The 19,678-nt window shown below is 42.1% G+C and overlaps 1 protein-coding gene across 4 annotated transcripts in view; it reads left to right on the forward strand.

Moving 5' to 3' along the window:
• The window catches only part of ARHGAP6 (Rho GTPase activating protein 6), a 408,409-nt gene that overhangs the window by 255,346 nt on the left and 133,385 nt on the right, over positions 1-19,678 (forward strand). The window contains exon 1 of one of the 4 annotated variants that reach the window (XM_037512718.2): positions 3,882-4,046. The exons of the other annotated variants lie outside the window; for them this stretch is intronic. The gene's annotated coding sequence lies outside the window, so the exon portion shown is untranslated. Of the gene's footprint in view, positions 1-3,881; positions 4,047-19,678 lie in introns of those variants that run through there. 4 annotated transcript variants of the gene reach the window in all.

The following is a 19,678-nucleotide window of genomic DNA, read 5'->3' on the forward strand; positions in this document are numbered from 1 at the left end:
TGTTTGTCAGACTTCATCTGAACTTGGTGGGCAATCTCAGAACTCTGCCTCTTCCTCAGGTTACCTCTCGGTCTCCAGCTAATGGTGTTATAAATGAAATGCCAACTTCGCTCTGATTTTTTGAATCTTTTTGTTTTAGTCTTATTCTAAACTTTTGATCTAAGTAAGTTATATATGTAAATATAAACTGCATTTTAAAACCCTAATTCTCTCTCCCATAATCTGTTCTTCCTAGATTAGTGTCATCTGCAAATTTGGTAAGTATGACCTATGCATTTATGTAAGTTCTCCATGAAGATATTGAGCAAATGGGACCAAGTACTCGCCATTGTAGATTCACCCTCTTTGTTAATTAGTGCCTGATTTTCATAGTTCTTAAGGTCATCTGAGTGTACAACCATTTCTGCTATATTTTGCTGACTGGCTCACAAAGATTCCAGAAAAATGTGCACAGCACTTCACTGAAATTAATTATTTATGTAAACCTTTTGGAGTCAGACTCTATGGTAATGGAAGAAAAGTGGATCAATGGTCTGTGGGGAAAATATATGGAGTCTGATGCTCATGGCACCTTTAATATAGAAGGATGATATAGTCTTGTGTTTACTTTTGAGTTACTCTATCTCAGATCACATTGTCTCCAAACTAAAAATCTATAATCACAAGTGCCCATTTCACAGTAAATGATGATGATGATGACGATATGATGGTGGTGATGGTGGTGGTGATGATCGTGGTGGTCGTGATGGTGATGATGGTGGTGGTAGTGATGGTGGTCCTGACAATGGTGATAATGATGGTCATCATGGCGGTGATGATGGTTATAATGATAGTGATGATGATGATGATGAGGGTACTTGTGGAGGTAAACTTATATATAATAGCTTTTTCCAGGTTCCAGGGGCCATCTTAAACACTTTCAAATTCTTGTCTCATTTAATCACCAGAGAAATCTTGTGTAGACTGATCCTGACCAGTCTGGACATTCATAACTGTTAGGTTGTCTCTTTAGTAGACAATGGAAGCCACAAAAGAAGTGCAAACCGGGAAAGGTTAACAACTGTTCTACTATGTCGATATCAGGCATTATGAAAGACCAAAATCTCCCACACATATAACCATTTATTAGGCAGTGGGCACCAAAATCCAACCTGCTTTGTGAGTGTGACGACAACAAAAATGTTGGGTTCTCCGTCCTTTCAGGTGTTATGAACATCTGTTTGCATGAAAAGTTTGCAGTCACAAAAGATTGTTGGCTCATTAAAAATCCTAGGCAATGACTTTTCTAGAATATGGCTGTATCCACTTGATAGGCACACCCTTTCTAACAGTGGCTTCAAGAACATGATGGTGCCCAGAACGTGTTAAGAGGAAGCAGAACAATTTGGGAAGAGGGAATTGAAACAAAGAGTGAGAGGCCAGATGAAAATTCATTTGGGTTGATTGCCACATATTCAAACTCATTCTCCTATACTCCTGTACTGGATTTGCTCAACTACTGAGAAATAGGTGTGGCCCTTGGGACAACTTAGCCCGCGTGGCTTATCTACCATACATTTTTTTTTAGTGTGAGGATTACCCTTGCCTATGACACATCGCCTGTGGTTAAGACCCCGTAACTATCTCAATCCTGAAGACTTGTAAGCAACAGTCAAGATTGGTCATTTCCTGAAAAGGAGTTTCCTTCTCAGGATGACTTAAAATTAGAGCTTCTTCCCCAATTGTTTTATTTTAAAATATTCTTACCTGGGAGAGAATGCAATGAGAATTAATCCCTTCTTCCCTCTCCACGTCACTGGACAGGTTGACCTAACTTGGGTTGAGGTGCAGCGGTGGCGGGGGGTGGGGGGGCTTTTTCTTGCCTTCTTTCCAAGTGCCTAATAGGGAACAAAAATTCCTGAGACTTAACTCTATTACTCTATTGATCAGACCAAACATTTTAAGGAACTGGCTGGACTGGAGGCATATTTTTATTGAGATTTCTATAAGAGTGCACATGATGATTCTTTTCCCAGTGGACGCAGATGTGCGTTCTTGCAACTTCCCTTTCGTTTGGGAAACATGTTAGTGGGGCAGTAGTTCCTAGTAGTTCTACTCCAGAAGAATGTGCCACAAAGTATGCTTGAACTTGATCATACATACTTGAAGGCATTTTTAAATGTCAATTAGCATTCACATTGTCTGGAAAAAATAGTATGTATATTATACACACAGACACTTTGATGTATACATATATCAATCTGGGTTAACATAATGTGTATATATATATATATAGTATATCAATATTTTATATGCATACTAAAAGATAGTTTTCAAAGTAGTTTTTTAAAGAAATAAACCCAGATCTGCTCTTGTTTCAATTCAGATTCCTCATAGGTGCTAAAGTATCTTATCTTGGAGATGATTAAATAAGAAAGATATAACACCAAAGCTCAAGTGTTGTTAATGGCTCTGTCCAGGAGACCTGAAGGCAATTGCTCAGACTGGCTGCAATTTCCTTTCTGGTCCCCTCATTGGAGGACAAGTTCCTATACTGAGCTCAGCCCTTATCTCTGCCTTTGCCCTCTGATTAAGGGCTCTGATCAACTGACTTAAGGAGACACCAGGCCTTCTCCCCTTTCATGCATGACTCTGGTCTGCAGTGCTGTCTGTAAGTAAATAACAAAGGCCTTGGTTTCCTTTGGCTTAGCCAAGTGAAGCTCTGCCGCAAATACTTGCTTCAGCATGACAATTGCTGCAGCGGGGCTGGCTAACTCTGTTCTTTAAGGATCGTAGACAGTGACGATCCTTCATCTACTAGCAGACTATAATCTGCTAATAAAATCATCCAATATCCAACATGTCCTCTGTGGCATTGTTAGCTCTGTGTGTCTATGTGTGTGAGAGTAGAAACTATTTGAATTCTTAATTCATCAGCCTGTGCCAAACGATCTCTTTGCCATTGGTGAGAATAGTAATTTTGTACACAAAAGTCCCATTAATTTGAGAGGACTATTATGTAACAATGAGTCTCTCAGTTGATTTGAACATGATGTTACTGAGGTCCCAGGTCTAATCTTGATTAAAATTCTTTCATTTCCTGTCCCATGGCTGAGCATCTCCATGCTTTAGCTGGAGGGCCAGTTGAGAATATGGAGGAACCAGTATAACTCACTCCTCAGAACAAGAGCACACAAGTACTCTTTGTACACAGCTCAGGCTGAGGCCATGGCTCAACTTTTCCCCACGAAAAGGCAAAGGGATTTCTGTTTAAATGAAAATATATTTGCACAGAGCATTGTATGGGGGAGGGGTGTGGTATGTGTGTGCTCATGTGCACATACATGTGTGTAATGTGTCTCTACCCAAGTGTACATGTATGTGTGTGTCAGGGAAGGGGTAGATCTATTGCCGTATGAATGATGACAGCAAAATATGCCCGTTAGTTAGCAGGTCGTATGCTGAGTGCTAGACCTGTTATAGGTTTGTCTGTGCAAGGCTTTACAATAATGATCACGCAAGCATTTCTGGAAGAGCAAGGTGGGGATTGATTTGTCAGTGCCCAAGTGTCTTCCAACGTGTGGTCTACAACCATGTTTGTCAGAGTTGTTTGGGCCTCAGCAGGAATTTTCCCACAGAAAGGATGTTCTAACTGGCAGGATCCCAAGACCGCCCACAAGTCCATTTAACTATAACAGAGCTGACGAGCACTGTCAGGGCTGGAGTTGGCTTCCAAGTGGGAAGTCAGCCTAGTATTAATAGCACGATTGCAGCTGCACTGTGGGGCCAGCGGACTTCTAATGGACCGGCCTGGGAAGCGAGGCACTCTGTGTGACTTTCATGGGAAGTGGCTTCCTTGGTGGGAGTAGAGGGAAGGGAGTCTGGCGGTGGCATGAGAACCATGGCTTCCCGCTTGCCCCTTCTACTCTAATCGCTGCCAATGCCAGGATCCTGCCGCAGAGACCGAGGTGATCCTAAGGGAACCTTTCTCCCACCTTCAAGTCTGGGGAGAGCCTGCCCTCGGGTCCAGCTCACTGGGGTCGCCTCTTCCCTTGTACAGGATATTTGTAAGTTGGGTATTTCTAGGTCACATGTCATTAATTCTGTGTTATAAATGTTTAACCTAGCAGCTGTTCATTCAGGTAAAATTATACTAGAATTTTATGTTGATGTTTTATGTAAGAATTGTATTCATGTTGCCTAATTTCAGCACAGATGATGTTCTTATGTTTCTTTAATGGGTTAAAGCCATTATTTTTAGACAAATGGAAAGGGTCTGCATAGTTGTAATAAAGCATTCTGTTTTCTGCTTTCAGGAGGAAATGGGAGAAGTGGGTGGTGCAGTGCAAGTGTGTGCGTGTGTGTGCATGTGTGTGTTTGAACATGACCCGAGGGTATGTAATTTGAATATGACCCAAAGGTGTGTTGTTCACACTAACACATGCTTTAAGGATTCAAAAATTGTATTTGTTCTAAAGGGAGGTCTTTTCCACTAGTGTATTTGGAAATATTTCAGACCCCCGTTTTGTGTCTCACAAGTATTAGAGTTAAAAGATTCCCCGTCCCCTCCCCGGGAGCTCCTTGAATACATAACTTAAAAAAATTTTTTTTTACTTTAAAAAAAAATTTGAAAAAAATTCTCTTCAGTTTGAATTGCCAAACCATGGAAAACCTTTCTACTGGAAGATTTTTTAAAGGACAGTAACATTTTGGGGTTATAATATAGAATTATAACATAGACAGTTCATAATATTAAATAAGCCTCCACTGATAAGTTTAGTTAGATTCTCTCTAATATATCACATTATTTCGCCCATCCCCATAATTACGTATTCAGGAAAATAAAACTGAATGTTCCCCTTTTCAGAGTGGCAGGTCCATTTGGAATCATTCTAACCCAATAGTTCATTCTGTAGCAAGGGAACTGGATGCCAGAGAGGTTAAATGACTTGAGCACTTAACCTCACTACTGCTAGTGAGGACAGAGCTGGGAGGGAGATGGTAAGTGACAGTAAGTGATCAGCAGTTTTTGAAGGTCCTCTATTTCCTGGATTTACTTACCTCTTTTCTTTTGATCCTCAGAACAGCCTTGCAAGGTGGTGGGTCATATTCTAGTTTTATGAGTGAGAAAACAGAAACATGGATGGTTCTTTAACTGCTCAAAGTCAGTAGGCATTATCAGGCACAATCACTGATTCTGAAGGTCTTGTGTCTCCATTCTATTGTTGTTAAAGATTTATTTATTTATGCATACAATAACTGGGGTACAGGCGAGAGGTACAGGGGGGTGAGAGGATTCACCAGAGACAGAGTGGGGACCAGAACAGGCAAATCTACTGAAGTACACTGCTGAGGGGAGCAGCGGGCAAGACAGGAGAGGTCTGCTATGCCATGTGTCAGGTCCCTGCCTGGGGATTGAACTCATGGTGCAAAGGCTGCTGATAGCTTCATAGTGCTGCATCTTAACCCCTTGCACCACCAGAGAGGCTCCTTGTGTCTCCATTTAACAGGCTCATTCCCAGACCTCAGCCTAGCCCCAAATTTAAGCAGCACCCCTTCTTTATACACATTTGTGTATAACATGTCAAGAGCATCTCCATCTACCACCCTGGTTACTGAATTTGATGGGTAGTAGTCTTGGGTTTTGGGTCCCCTTACCTTAATTTTTCTGGGAAAAAAATACTGGCCTTCTTTACTAGACTTGATAATATTCCAGAATTTGTATATATATAATGCTTCTGTTTGCCTTTCAAAAATATATACTTTGAAATGTTTGACACTTTGATTTAGACTTAAAGAATAGAATAGTACACTTATTTCTCTCATTCAGTGGTTCATTCATTCATTTATTTCTTAATTCATTCAGTAAATATGTATTAACTATCTGCTATGAGCAGATCCTGTTGTAGTCTTTGGAAATTTAACTCTGAATGAAACAGACACACATCCCTCCCTGTCCTGGCGATACTTTCATCCTAGTGTGTCAGAGGATACCTGATAAATAGTAGAAAATGAAGTGAGTGAGATGATGTGGTATCAAATAACACACAAAAATAACAGAAATCAGAGAAAGAAGATATCAGAAAGATGGGGTAGGGCTTCTCAGAAAGGACTTTATTGAGAGGGTGACATGATATCACATTGTTGGTTCAGTGAAAATGCTAGTAGGTGTCCATTTTGCCAGCAGATTCCTTTCCAAAAGTGTAGTATCTAGTCCCGCACCAGTGATGAAATGCTTATCCTCACTGTCTCCATCCTTCCATCTTCTTGATGACATCTTCTTCTCTACCACCTGTGGAAAGCATTGTTATCCCTGTAATAGAAAAAAACAGGAATAGAAAGAGTTGCCCAAAACTCTAAGGGGGATAGGAATAGAGAACAAGAGAAGCATAGTGCCTGGACTGCTTCCCCCCAAACAACTGATTTACAGGGGAGACCATCTCAGAAATGTTGAAATGACTATCCCGTGTTCATTATCCCATGTATCCAGCAAGTAGTAGGTTGAGTTCCTACAAGCTGCTGAGATGGATCCAAGAGATTCAACAGGACTCACAGGCACTGTTCTCTCACCTAGAGGCACTTACAGGGACACCTCACCCCATCCCAATGACTAGAAGGAGAGTCTCCTCTCTTTTCCAATGCCCGAGAAGAATGAAAATGGTGTTCTCATTTATATTTCCCATCTGTACTTCAAGAGGGTTAAATGAGACCACATCAGCTGGCCTGGAGACCAAAACCACTATGTGTATCATCATTCCTATGGGGAAATCATTGAGAAGTTCAGACATCCAACCATCTTTACAGTTTTAGAGCGAAGAGTGTCTCAGTTGGAAAATGTGAGCAAAGACTGTGTAGGGCCCATTGAGGCAGCTATAGGTTTCCCACCTCTAAGACGCTGACCATCTCTTGAAGTAAACAGCATTCTCTACTCCTGAAAGCAGCATCAAATGAGATGCAAATGAGTAGTAATAGTTTCCTGAAAATTCTATGAAAAAGATTTTCTCTGTTCTATGAAGACAAACTGGTGATCATAAATATTCACCTTTAAGGAAGAGGTCCACAAATATGAAGTGTGCACACTAGCCTTCTCTCATTTTTTTTTAAGATTTATTTATTTGTACATACAAGAACCGGGGTACAGGCCAGAGGTGTGGGGGGTGAGAGAATTCACCAGGGACAGAGTGGAGAACAGAACAGGCATACTGACTGAAATACACTGTTGAGGGGAGCAGTGGGCGAGTCAGGAGAGATCTACTGCGCCTAGCCTTCTCTCATTTTTCATGGTTTTCTAGGTACATGGGGATCTCCATGGGGATTATAGCTCACCTAATCTGTTTTTCTTCTGTTATCTTTGGGCTCGACTTATGTTTCCGTACATGCCAGTGTTTGGCATAGTATCAGTTGAATGGACTGGAGTGGAAGGAAAATTCTCTTGGCCAGTCTGTGCCCTAGCAAGTGTCATTTTCCAATCTCCCTTCCATAACGGGAGTTCCTTGGGCATTCCAGTTCCTGTCTTACGTCCCTATTATCACGTTCTTGATTAGAATCATGCTGCTGTGGATAATAAGGACTTTGAATTTAATAAGTTTCCTAAGGAAACATGAACGTGGATTGAACTGCAGTGGAGGTGCCGCTGAAGTTCAAAGGAAATAAGAATATGGTTGCCTTGGCAACCATAGCTTTGCACTCTCTTTGTTTCATTACTTACTATTTTCCTATTTTGGGGTCATTTGAAGGGAAACAAAGGAAAGGATACTAATAAGGTCCCGTTATCAGTTTGTGAGGCTGCCGGAAATGATAGTTCTACAGAGATACAAAAGCATATCCTTTTCTTAAAAATTTGGAAAGTCCAGGTTTATGAAATGAACTAAAAATTGGCTACTACTTATGTTGAAACACAAATCTCATCTATGCTCTCCATGGAGGTAATTACTTTTAAGGACTGAAAGAAATGATTATTTTTATATTTCTAGCATACAACTCTGATTTGTTTCTTTAAAAGGGGAAGAATTCCCTGTCAACGAATTTCCATAAATAGTTTTATTCTAGGAAAGGGCCAATTCCAGAGACTGTCAGTGATATTTTAACAAGATGTTAAATTATCAATCATCAACACATCCTTTGTTAAATTTCCTCACATCAATAGCTTTTTTAAGAGAAAAAGGGACAGTTAATATTGGTTTATAATTGCTTTATTGGTATTAAAATAAAGAGATAATGTAAAAACATACATACATATATAATAACAATACAAAAAGTCACAGAAAAATATTATATTTTGTCCAATCACTTATTATTAAGTTCCTAGGGAAAATTTTAGATATTAATGCACTGGGAACAAAGTTAGGAAAGTTTTTTTTTTTTGTAAAGGGCCATGTGGTAAATATTTTAGGCTCTCATGGCCAGACAGGTTTTGTCACAGCTACTCAAGTCTGATATCATAGCTGGAGGTCATCGGGGATGATGTGTAGGTGGACAGACCAGGCTGTGCTGAATTCCTACTGTACACACAACAAAAGTAGCAGACTGGATCGCACCCGCGGGTTACAGTTTGCCAGTCCCTACTCAAGAGAAACTTTGCTCTGCCCACTTACCTGACTTGATCCATATGTGATTGGTTCCTTGAAAATATTTGTCTAGAAGGCAAGGTTGCTCTCATACTGGTTTCTGGAGGTATTTATTAGACAGTTTGAGAGCAGAGGCACAGTCCAGAGACATGGCAGGGCAGGAGGGAACAAGCAGATATTTTATAATAGGTTGCTTAGTTTCAAGCTAGTAGAACATTTGACAAAAAGAAACCAATAAGATTTCCTTGCATGCCCCAATGGGGGATATTTAGCAATGGGACATCTTCCCTTGCCACGACTTGGGGGAGTACGCTACTGGCATCCAGTGGGTAGAGACAAGGGACACTGTTCAGCACCCTCCAGCTCCCGCCGCCCAACAGAAAATTCTCTGGTCCCCAATTTCAGTAGTGCTGAGATGGGCATACCCCAGTTAAACCTGTAAGTGCTGAACTAAAGTCTCTGTGACTTTAAGCCATGGTTCTTTCCCAAATTCTAAGTTGCTAGGTTGTTCAAATTAGTCATCTACTTATTGGTGCTAGTGAAATATATTTTAGATAAGTTGCTTCTTGACACTAACATGTTTACAATGACTTTTCAGTTTATCAGGAACTAGGTGATCTTAAACACACTAGGATAGGCAGGAGTCCACGTTTCCAAGTTTTCCATCACTTCTGTCAGAATACCAAAACTAACACACAGCAAGTGAACAGACCAAAAACATCACAGCAGCAAAAGAAAAGAGCCATTTCGCAACTGAAATGTATATATCATCTCAAATAAGAATGTGGGTTACATAAAGCAGTGGTTCCCAAACTTGAGCTTGCTTTGCAATCCCCTGAAGGGCTTGTTAAAAGGCAGACTGCTGGGCCCCACCCCCGGAAGGTCTGATTCCAAGTCTGGGGTGGGGTTTAAGTACTTGCATGTCTAATCAGTTTCTGGCTGAGATGGAAGTTTCTGGCCTTAGGACCACACTGTGAGCATGACTGATGTCAAGTATGTTTCTGGGTTAGCTTTGCAAATGTATATTAACCTCGGGGCCAGCTATTAAACCTACAAGTTAATATTCTTAAAATTACTCCATGGTAGTATACAAATATCTTAGAAATATGATGCAAGAAGTACAAAGAGTCTTCTAGTTCTATTACAGTCAAGACTGACCCATGGAAGGGAATCCTTCCATCCACTTCTAAGAGCAGGAGGTAGATGCAGAAAGCTTTGTGATTGGAACAAGTCTCCTGATAAGAATGCACAGCTCCCCACCTGCTCGGCAATGTAGAAACTCTGGGTCCCTGAGACATTTCAAAATGCATGTGGTCAATGAGAAAGTCAATACACATTCTTTCAACTACAAGTAGATGCTGAAATGAAAAATGGCTTAAACAGAATATCCCTGCCTTTGGATTCAAGGATAGAGGGATAGCTAAAATTTCTTTGAAATACATTGCCTAGTTATAAAATAACAAACTTTATTCCTTAATGAATTGGAATATTACCACAGGTGGCTAAATAATTTTGGAATTAGGTGTGGAATCTTCATTCTGAGTCAAGACTAAATCAGTTATCCGATCAGCCTGGGACACTTTACCGACAGCGATAACTTAGATGGTGTGTTTTGTGATTTTCCAAAACTAGCCTAAAGTTAGACATTACAACTTATTCCGTAGGTGAAGAACCTAAACCCCAAAAAGGCAGAATTCAAGCGTTACCTCCTCCTGCCCTTATTTTCTACAACAGGATTCATAGGAACCAGAATATGTTCTCATTTCTGCCTCTTAGGTTTTTTTCGAATCCCTTGAATGTGAAGGCTTTTCTATTTCTTTCTAGGCCCTGGCACACTTCCGGGCACACCTCCTAGCACCTTCTGAGCAATAATTAATTATGCTTTCAGTGAATTTACATAGCTAGGTCTATAAGAAGTCTATGCGTTTCTGATTTCATGAACTGGAAATCATGTATTTCAGTCCCATTTAAATGTAGGGTTGTCTTAAAAAGAATCCTAAAAAGGATCCTGTCTCTGCTGTCCAAAGAGCAAACTTTTCATTGTGAGCTAGCAATTCAGAAGAATCAAGTGACACTATGGGGGCATTTTACAAGAACTAAGCACTTCTGCCCTAGTGGATGGATGGTGTGCCTGGCGGTCCGCAAGGGTAAGCCTTCCCAACAGATAACTAATAAGTCTGTAGTGTAAAATGTAGTCTAAAATTTAAACTAATAAGAGAGCAAATAAAATCTAAGGGTTGAAAAATGTACCTATTAACATCAGCCTGCTGTTGTGTGTTTAAGAGCAAACTAGGAGGTTGCCATGGTGTTGACTCGTGCGTGCATAGCAACAGAGGGAGGCCGTGAGTCAGCTTGATAAAAGAGGAAATGAGTTCACCATTTCCCTTTCCCCACTTCGGAGCCAGATATCCAAGTATTTCATTTTGAAATGGTGCGTCCATCAACATGTTCTAATGGATAAAAGTCCATAGTGAAGGTGAGGGGGGGCGGTCGCAAGATGAAATTCAGTGTCACGTGCTTACATGAGAGAACGTAGCTCGTGTCCAAAGAATCTATTAATATCTCTGCATCTTATTTTGCCCTGATAGAATGGGGTTTCTCAGTGACATGTTGGGTGAATAGACAACGATGACTAATCATTTGGCGAAAGGCAGCAATGTATCAGCCCGTATAACTTTGTTCTAATGAAAATTGATCGTGCTATCTTTTGAGAAAGAAAGTGCTGTTCGGTGAAACTGTAATTCCCAGTGTGGAACAGCCCTCCAGGGAAGGGGCAGATTTTGCCAGCATAATATGTGAAGTTTAGTCATTAGTCATTAGCAACTGCACAAAGTAGAGGTCAGCCGTGGGTGTATATGTGGGAGGCGCCATTATGAAATCAGCCCGAGCCACCGCACTGCTGGGGTGAGCCAACACAAACAAACGGAGCTAAATGTCAGCAATAAATGCTGGCAGCTTGTCACGTGATTATTTTAAATATTCTTTTACCGCTGTGTCTTTTCTCGTCTTTTCTTGTTTATTCTGCACATCTTTATTTTGTCTCCGGTTTCCTTTCTTTAAGCTGGTAAGTGAGAAATGGGGAAGTGTGGCTGAGTCAGGCCTTGACCATGAACACAGGAAGTGAACTGGCCCCCGCTGCCAAGACCCCCACCACCGCGGGGCTTGGATTCTTTGATTTCTTTTGGGTTGATTTGGGTTTTGAAAACCCAAGAGTTTTGCTTATTAGTTTATTTGTAAATTTGCACACAGTCAAATTCATCTTTGGAGGGATACAGTTCTATGAGTTTTGGCAGAGAGAGAAAGTTGTGTCACCCGCACTACTATCGGGCTGCAGAAGAGTCCTGTCACCCCTCGTTCCCAAATTCCCTCATGCTGTCCCTATATAGTCACACCTCCCTGCACCCCCAGACCCTGGCAACCACTGATCAGTTGGAACCTTTCTCTTTCGACTGTTTTTCTCCTTTTCCATTCACTTACGCAGCAACCGCTTAGTGAGTGTCTGCTACGTACTGGGCTCTTGAGGAGGTGCTGGGGATGAAATGGGGAACAAGGCTGACTTGTGGTGTTCCAGGCAGAAATAAGATAATAAACAATAGTAAATCAGTAATTGCAAATTGTGCTAAGTTCTGTGTAGAAAAAAAAAAAATGTCCTGCGATAACAGCTGTCAGAAAATGGAATCTGATTTTTGATAGCGCTAGAGAATATTGCTCTGAGTAGATGGCATTTAATCTGAAGGCCGAGAGGAAGCCGGCTCTGTGACGCGGGCAAAGGTTAGGGGTGCAAGCGCCCATCATTCCAGGCAGAAGCAGCAGCATGTGCGAAGCGGGGGCCAGGCGTCTGGCGGGAGAAGGGAGCAAAGGCACGAGGCGCTGCGGACAGAGAGGCCGGCTCAGCCCGGGGGGTGCGTGTGTTCCATCACGCGAGAAAGCCCCTGAATTGGGCTAAGTCTTTCTCTGGCGATTATTCCATGGGCGTTTTGAGTTCTGTGTAGAAAATTGATTGTTGCAGAACAAGAATGGACTCTGAGCGGCCTTTGGGCCACGGCAGCCATTTGCTTGCCTGGTGATGAAGGATTGGCTCTCAGTGGCAGCCATGGACACGGAGAAGGGATGGAGCTGAAATTGATTTTAGGGGGCGAAGAAACAGGGCTAGGTGTTCCATTGGATATGGGGCAGGGACGGGTGACGGAAAAGGACGAATCAAATGCAACCCCTCAGTTCTTGCTTGAGAACTGTGTGGGTGATGCCATTACTGATACACACAGAATATTGAGAAGAGACCAGATGAAGGGGGGCTCAAAGGCTTGGTTCTGGGCCATTTTGAAACAGAGAAACCCATTAGACATCCACCTGGAGATGGATGGGTAGAGGTGCTTAGAAGTTAGACTATCTCCATGGAGCTGGAGAAATGTGTCATGATTTCACTATAATTATTTGCTATAGCATTAATATAGAATTGAAAGATCCACTACATAGATATTTGTATGTAAATATAAATATATCTCATATATAATTGAACATACAGCTATTTGGTGTGAGGTGTTTTTTTTTTTTTCATCCAAAAAGAAATGCTGTGAACATCACAGAGTAGCGGTGGGGTGGGTCATAGATCAGGAAGTATCCCAGGACATAGCAAGGAACCTGGGGACAGGTGGTCTCTAGGAGTCCTGGAGAGAGCTTGAAAACTGTTACCCCTGAGAAAAAGGGCTGTGAGAAGCAAAATAGATTTATTCTTTGCTCCTCTCCTGGAATCTTGCTTGCTAACTCAGAGGTATTATCTAGGAGAACCATGTGGAGAATGTTCAGGGATTACACTGGGTTCCATTACTCCCCTGCAATGGCAAGAGTGGCCTGCAGAAGCTGTGCATTCTGGGTCGTCACTGGAGTCCAGTGAGTGTTGCTTGGGTGCTGTAGAAGGGAATGGAACCAGACCACCCCCAGGTTCCTCCCCAAATCTCTTGGACTGAGCCATTTGAAATTGGCACTATAGGCTCCCAGATGGTTGCATATTAACCATTTCATACAGTTCTTGACCAGTTAGTAAAGCTTCTCAGTTTGTGGGCCAGAACAAAGACGTGCTTGTTCCCGACTCTGCTTGACTAGTATCTTGGATGAGAGCGCGCCAGTGTCATCCATTTATTACCTTCCTTTCTCAGCGATTATGTGAAAAGAAAGGAAAAGACCTTCAAAGCTGGGGTGATTGTCTAGACAGTCTTAAAATAGCTGCTTCCAGGTGGAAAGGAAACAATAAAATGCAGACAAAGCATGAGGGTCCTTTGCCAAAAATACAGTGTGTTTGAACTTTCATAGGCTCCCTGGGGAAAATGGTCAGAAGACTAAATCCTGATAATTATGACCCTGAGTAATTTAAAGTTACCACCACTTAACTTCACACAGAGGCATTCTCTGGGTGCTAAATTAAATTTCAAATTTTTGAGATAATTATTTGGATAATACAGAGCCAAAATAGTCCAGGATAAAACATTTAGCTGACAGAAACACCTGCACATGTTTTGATTTAAAATGTACAGAAAACGGACTTCATTCTTCACTTCACAGTGGGTGTCAAGTAGTAAAGATGATGGCAGCGTAGGCAAATCCCCGTGCAGTCACATTGCATTCGATAGCATTGGTGCAGTGAATACACTTGCATTGAGTCAAAAATGCATTTCTGGTTAAACAAACTGTGGCATGGTCCTAGCGTAGAGTATAATTTGGTAATAAAAGGGATGAACAGTTGATATAATCCACAACTTGGATGAATTTCAAGAGCATTATGCTGAGTGAATAAAGCCTGTCGAGAAAAGGTTCCATGCTGTGTGATTCCATTTATATGACATTTTTGAAATGACAAAACTATAGAAATAGAAAACAGATTAGTGATTTCCATATTTAAGAAGGTTGTGGGTTGAGAAGGAGGTGAGGGTAGCTATAAAAGGGTAGCATGAGGAATCCGGGTGGGGATGGATGATTCTGTGTTTTGACTGTTGTGAAAGTCACAAAAATCTACCCGCGTGCTAAAATTGCACAGAATTAAATACACACAGATTCACACACACAAATGAGTGCGTGTAAGACTGGGGAACTCTGAATAATGCCGTAGGATGGTATCCATGTCAGTTTCCTGGTTGTGACAATGTACTCGTGTCACCGCTGGAGGCACCATGTGAAGGGTACAGGAGATCTCTGTGTTATTCATGCAGCTGCATATGAAACTGCCATTATCTCCAAATAAAAAGTTTAACAGACTCATTTGCTCCAAACCATTGAAATTGGGTCAAACCTTGGATGTTAATGTTGGAAGAGAGGTTTGAGCTATTCATGCCACTAGGTATCAGGATGCAGGAGACTGCCAATGTCACTGGCAAACCAAGCAACATGGAGTATCTGTGGGTGGGACTGTAGACAAGGGAATGCATGTACCCTTTCACCATTTTACTTGGCTCTGTGATTGTTTGTGCTGTGATATTTGCAAATGAAGGTGCATATATGCCTGTGTCTCTGGGAGTCATCAGCAAACATAATATAGGTGTTTACCACACATCACGGGAGGCTCCATCATGGGAAGTACAAAACAAGAACTGGGTAATTGAGTTCATTCAGAGAAGGCACAGTTCTGGGGCCTACTTCTAAGAGGAGCTTGTGCATGAAAATAGTGGTAGTGGAAGAGCAAGCAATGGCTCTATTTAGGTCTGTTGAGAACACCTTAGCTAAACTTTTAAAATCAGCTAAAGAAACTGAAATGAACAGTGACAAAGTAAGCATATGGTTCGGAAATCCTCCTGCACGTTGGTGCTTTGTTCTCGGTGATTTGTCAATATGCTTGATTGTGTTAATTGTTTACATGGTGCCTCGCAACTCGGTTTGCAGTAAGCCCTAGCCAGTTACTGCTGGGGTTGTCTCTGATCAGCTTCATTTGTTCAGGGAAGTCTAATAAACAAATAGTTTCCCATTCTCTTTCCCTGGGCACGCTGGGCGGGGGGGAAACCGGGATAAGACCAAAAGTGCTCCTCGAGGATGGCTTCAAACCTCCGAGGTGCAAGGCAGAGGAATAACACAAGTACTCAGCCCCAGGCAGACAGCGTGTGAAGGTAACAACCGGGAGGCGGAGGCGTGACCCCAGCTCCTCACCAGAGGCTGGGGATACCCTTCCCTTTGTGGCTCAAACCATCAGCTTGGTTTCTTCTCTTCATCTTGACTCTGCCCCTTACTGACTGTGGGTCTGTGGGCAAGTTTGTCCATCTTTCTGCCTGCAAAATGGGAAGAGTGGTGTCGCCGTGCTGACTGAATGAGGGGGTGTATCTAGAGCATGGACATGCCGGAGGCCCTCAGTTACTTGGGGAATGCGTGATGGATTCTGCTTCATTTTCTTTCCATGTAAGACCACCCCACTCAGAGATGCCAAGGTTGTGGCTGCCATGCTTGCTGGCATTCCGCAGCCCGTGTGTATCCCATCAACCCTTGAGACCCTTGCAGCGCTCCCTTGGCTTCTTCACGCCGTGCTGGAGCTCCCTGGGCTGTACACAGACAGCAGCCGGCTCACTCGCTCTTAACTTTCATTGCTGTGATTGTGGTGATGGTGATGTTTGCTCGTGTTGGAAAAGATGGCTGGAGTCCGCTTGTGAATATATTGAACACAGACGCAGTTCTCAAACAACTTGTTGGAAGGAGATGGGAGAGAGAACAGGAATAAGGATGAGCTACTTGAAATATTTAATTATTAAATTGATTGATTCCTTAAAAGAGCCATCAAATTTATCACTTTTTTAAATTTTTAAATAGATTTATTTTTTTATTTATTTGTGCATACAAGAACTGGGGTGCAGGCCAGAGGTGCGGGGGCTGAGAGGATTCACCAGAGACAGAGTGGGGAGCAGAACAGGCAGACTGACTGAAATCCACTGCTGAGGGGAGCAGCGGGGAGACAGAAGAGGTCTGTTGAGACATGTGGGTTAGCTCCTTGGCCAGGGATCGAACTCATGCTGCAGTGGCTGGGGATAGCTTGATAGTGCTGAGACTTTAACCCCTGTGCCACCAGGGAGGCCCAAATTCATCACTTAATTTCAGGTTGGTGAGAGAAAAATGGATCCAAAGTTTCTAATCTGTCATTCTTCTCTTTACCCTGGCTAGAAAACAGCTAATGACAACAAGAGTGTCAGATTGTTGAAAACCCAAACCAGACTTGAGACCTATTGCAAATGACTACTTCGCTGTGGATCCATAATATCTTCACCATCTAGGAGAGAAAGAATGAATCATTCCTTCCATCAGTGGCAGGAACTTCCCGTAATGATCTCATAACCCTGGTGTCAACATTGCCCGGCTCTGTCAGCCTTTCTGAAGTTCATTACTGAAGTTTGGAATCTGCTTGTGTAGGTGTAGTGACACCTACATTACAAAGATGAACTCAGTGACAGAATCGCAGAGATGGCACAGTTGCCATTTAGAGGAAAAGCTCGTTCCTAACACTTGCCTGTTTGGATGAGTCACTGCAATATCTCTCTGCTTATCAAATGGATTGTCTTTTACAGAATTAGCGATCTTGTAGCCCTGGGAGAATTTGATTAGAACATTCAGTATTTGGTCTGGAGAACAATCTAGCTGTGGGTTAACATTCTTTAGATTGAATGTGTGGAAAATTACATAGAAATTAAAATTATTTTTCACCAAAACCTCAGGTGCTTTTTAGCAACGTCAGGGCATCAAAATCACACAAAATTTGGATATAAGTCACCCTAAAAATATTTTATACTGCCCCCACTCCATCCAGTCCTGCGCTGGTCCACCAAGCCATTGGGGCACAGTCCTGTCGCACATAAAATAGTGGTACTCAGATGTTTGGGAATGAATGTCCAGATTGGCAATGGTTTTAGACATCCTTTTATTCTTTCTGCCATAAAATGAGAACGTTATCGCCAATCTAATACCAAATATATTAATAATGTCAATAGCATTTACAAAACAAACGTGATTTTCTTATAAGAGGTTCAATATAAATTAGCAGCGGGCGTTGTTTGAAAGGGCACCACATGCATGCCAGAGAAGCAGGCCAGGTGCTGACCGAGTCCACTGCGCTGTGTCGATGCTTTTGGCCATTCCTGTGAAGTGCCTGCCTTCTAATGGAGCAGATTAGCCAAAGATTTGGGATAGCTCCTGCCACCATCCAGCCTGTCGTAAATGAAGACCTAGTCTTCCTCTGGTGTACTCAGTAGCAGCTTCTCTTTGACTCAAAACTCCTAGGTACCAGTGTGAAGTTAGACTCAAATACAATTCTTCATACCTTTTGCGCCTGTATCCCTGGCACCAAGCAGAGAGCTTAGTAACCAGTCACTGAATGAACTCACAATAACTACGATTGGTGGAGTGATATTTCTTGCTTTTCCTTTGGTATCCAAATGCCATTCTCTTTACCAACAGTCCTCTGGATTGTGGCACTCACTTGGTGTGCCCTTTCCAGAGGTGTTTACCATTCCAAAATCATTTAATACTTCGCAAAATATCTAAAATTGTCAAATCATTCCCAGTTGCTAGAGGGCCGAAGTCAGGCCTTGGAACACAAGAATTTGGTTAAAGTAATTCACACTAAAAGGTAACTGACTGATACATTTCCTGGACTCTTTGAAATTCAAGAGTAGCTTTTCTTCTTTTCAAGTCTTTGCAATGGAATGTGTGAGCAAGATTTTGTTTTCTTTCTTAACAGGAATGAACACCAGATGTCCTTTGCATAATTCAGCTTCTCACTCCTAACCCATTCAGAAACTTAACACCTAGCTCCTGAAATGTTAATGATCCATCATCCGAAGAATATCAGAGACACTCAGTAAAGGCAAACACATGGGAAACATTTTTTTCCTTCCTAGCATGAAGTTTTCTATTTTTCTTTCCTTTGGGTGGGCTAAAACTCGGGTAATTTACACGGTGCTAGTCCCTCATGTAAAATTATAAAGTCATTTATGTTTAGGGACAGAGGTTCTTTTTTAGTTACTGTGTATTTATTGTGTAATCAATGGATTATTTGTGTCAAGTCTATCCCATGATTTAATTGAAGGGTCTATCATGCCATTAGTTAGTTAATGAATTAGTTTTTTTTTTAATTTTTTAAATTTTTTTTAAAAAAAATATTTATTTATACAAGCACTGGGTACAGTCAGAAGTGCGGGAGGGTGAGAGAATTCACCAGAGCCAGAGTGGGGAACAGAACAGGCAGAGTGACGAAGTACACTGCTGAGGGGAGCAGCGGGCGGCAGGAGAGGTCTGCGCACCATGTGGGACCCTTGCCCTGCGGCCGGGGAGCAGTCAGGGATCGAACCGGTGCTACAGAGGCTGCGGGCAGCTTCGCAACCCAGCGCTCAACCGCTGCGCCACCGGGGAGGCCCTAATGAATTAGTTTTTAAAAAATGTTTTTATTTGGCAAAGATCCTTTAAGCCACTAAGAGGAATTTTAGCCAAGGTTTAACAAGTGCTTAGTTCATGATGAGGCATTTGCAGCTGTAAGCAATCATATTACTCTGCCATCACTTATTTTCATGGAAAATGAAGATGTTTACTTAGGGCCATTAAAAGTATGATTTTAATAGCAACTCCTAAGCAATACAGAATATCACTTATGGTTGACATCAGCTGGGAGACAGGATAGTTATTCAAACTTGCAGCTTAAGCTTCAGCTGTATAGATTTTTATGATGTATTTTGCTAAGCCTGTCAAGTGATTTCTGTTTTACAGTGAGGGCATGGCCTTGACTCAGTATCAACACACACACTGGCTGCTCAAATAAGGTATGTGCCATTCGGGAAGAGCAGTGCAACGATGGCACACGTGGGGCTGCTTCTATTGTCCCCTCAATCTTCCATGGTGTTTCCTGTGCCATGAAATGCCAGTAACAGCAAGATGTGGTAGTTGAAATTGTGCTTCCCACGGAAGACAGAAAGCTCTTTGGTAAAATACCACATGCTCTCCTAACAGGGCTTCTTGCCACATTTTGAATTGGGTGCTTCTTGCTTTGTTGCACTGGCTCAAGCAGGAAGTCCTTCTGTCTAGAGCAGGCTTGCTCAACCTCAGTGCTGTTGACATTTGGGCCCAGGTCATTCATTCTTCTGAAGGGCTGCCCTGTGAATGGCAGGGTGTTTAGAACC

The sequence above is a fragment of the Talpa occidentalis genome, unplaced genomic scaffold (assembly GCF_014898055.3).
Source record: "Talpa occidentalis isolate TD23 unplaced genomic scaffold, MPIMG_talOcc4v2.1 talOcc4.15, whole genome shotgun sequence".
Lineage (NCBI taxonomy): Eukaryota > Metazoa > Chordata > Mammalia > Eulipotyphla > Talpidae > Talpa > Talpa occidentalis.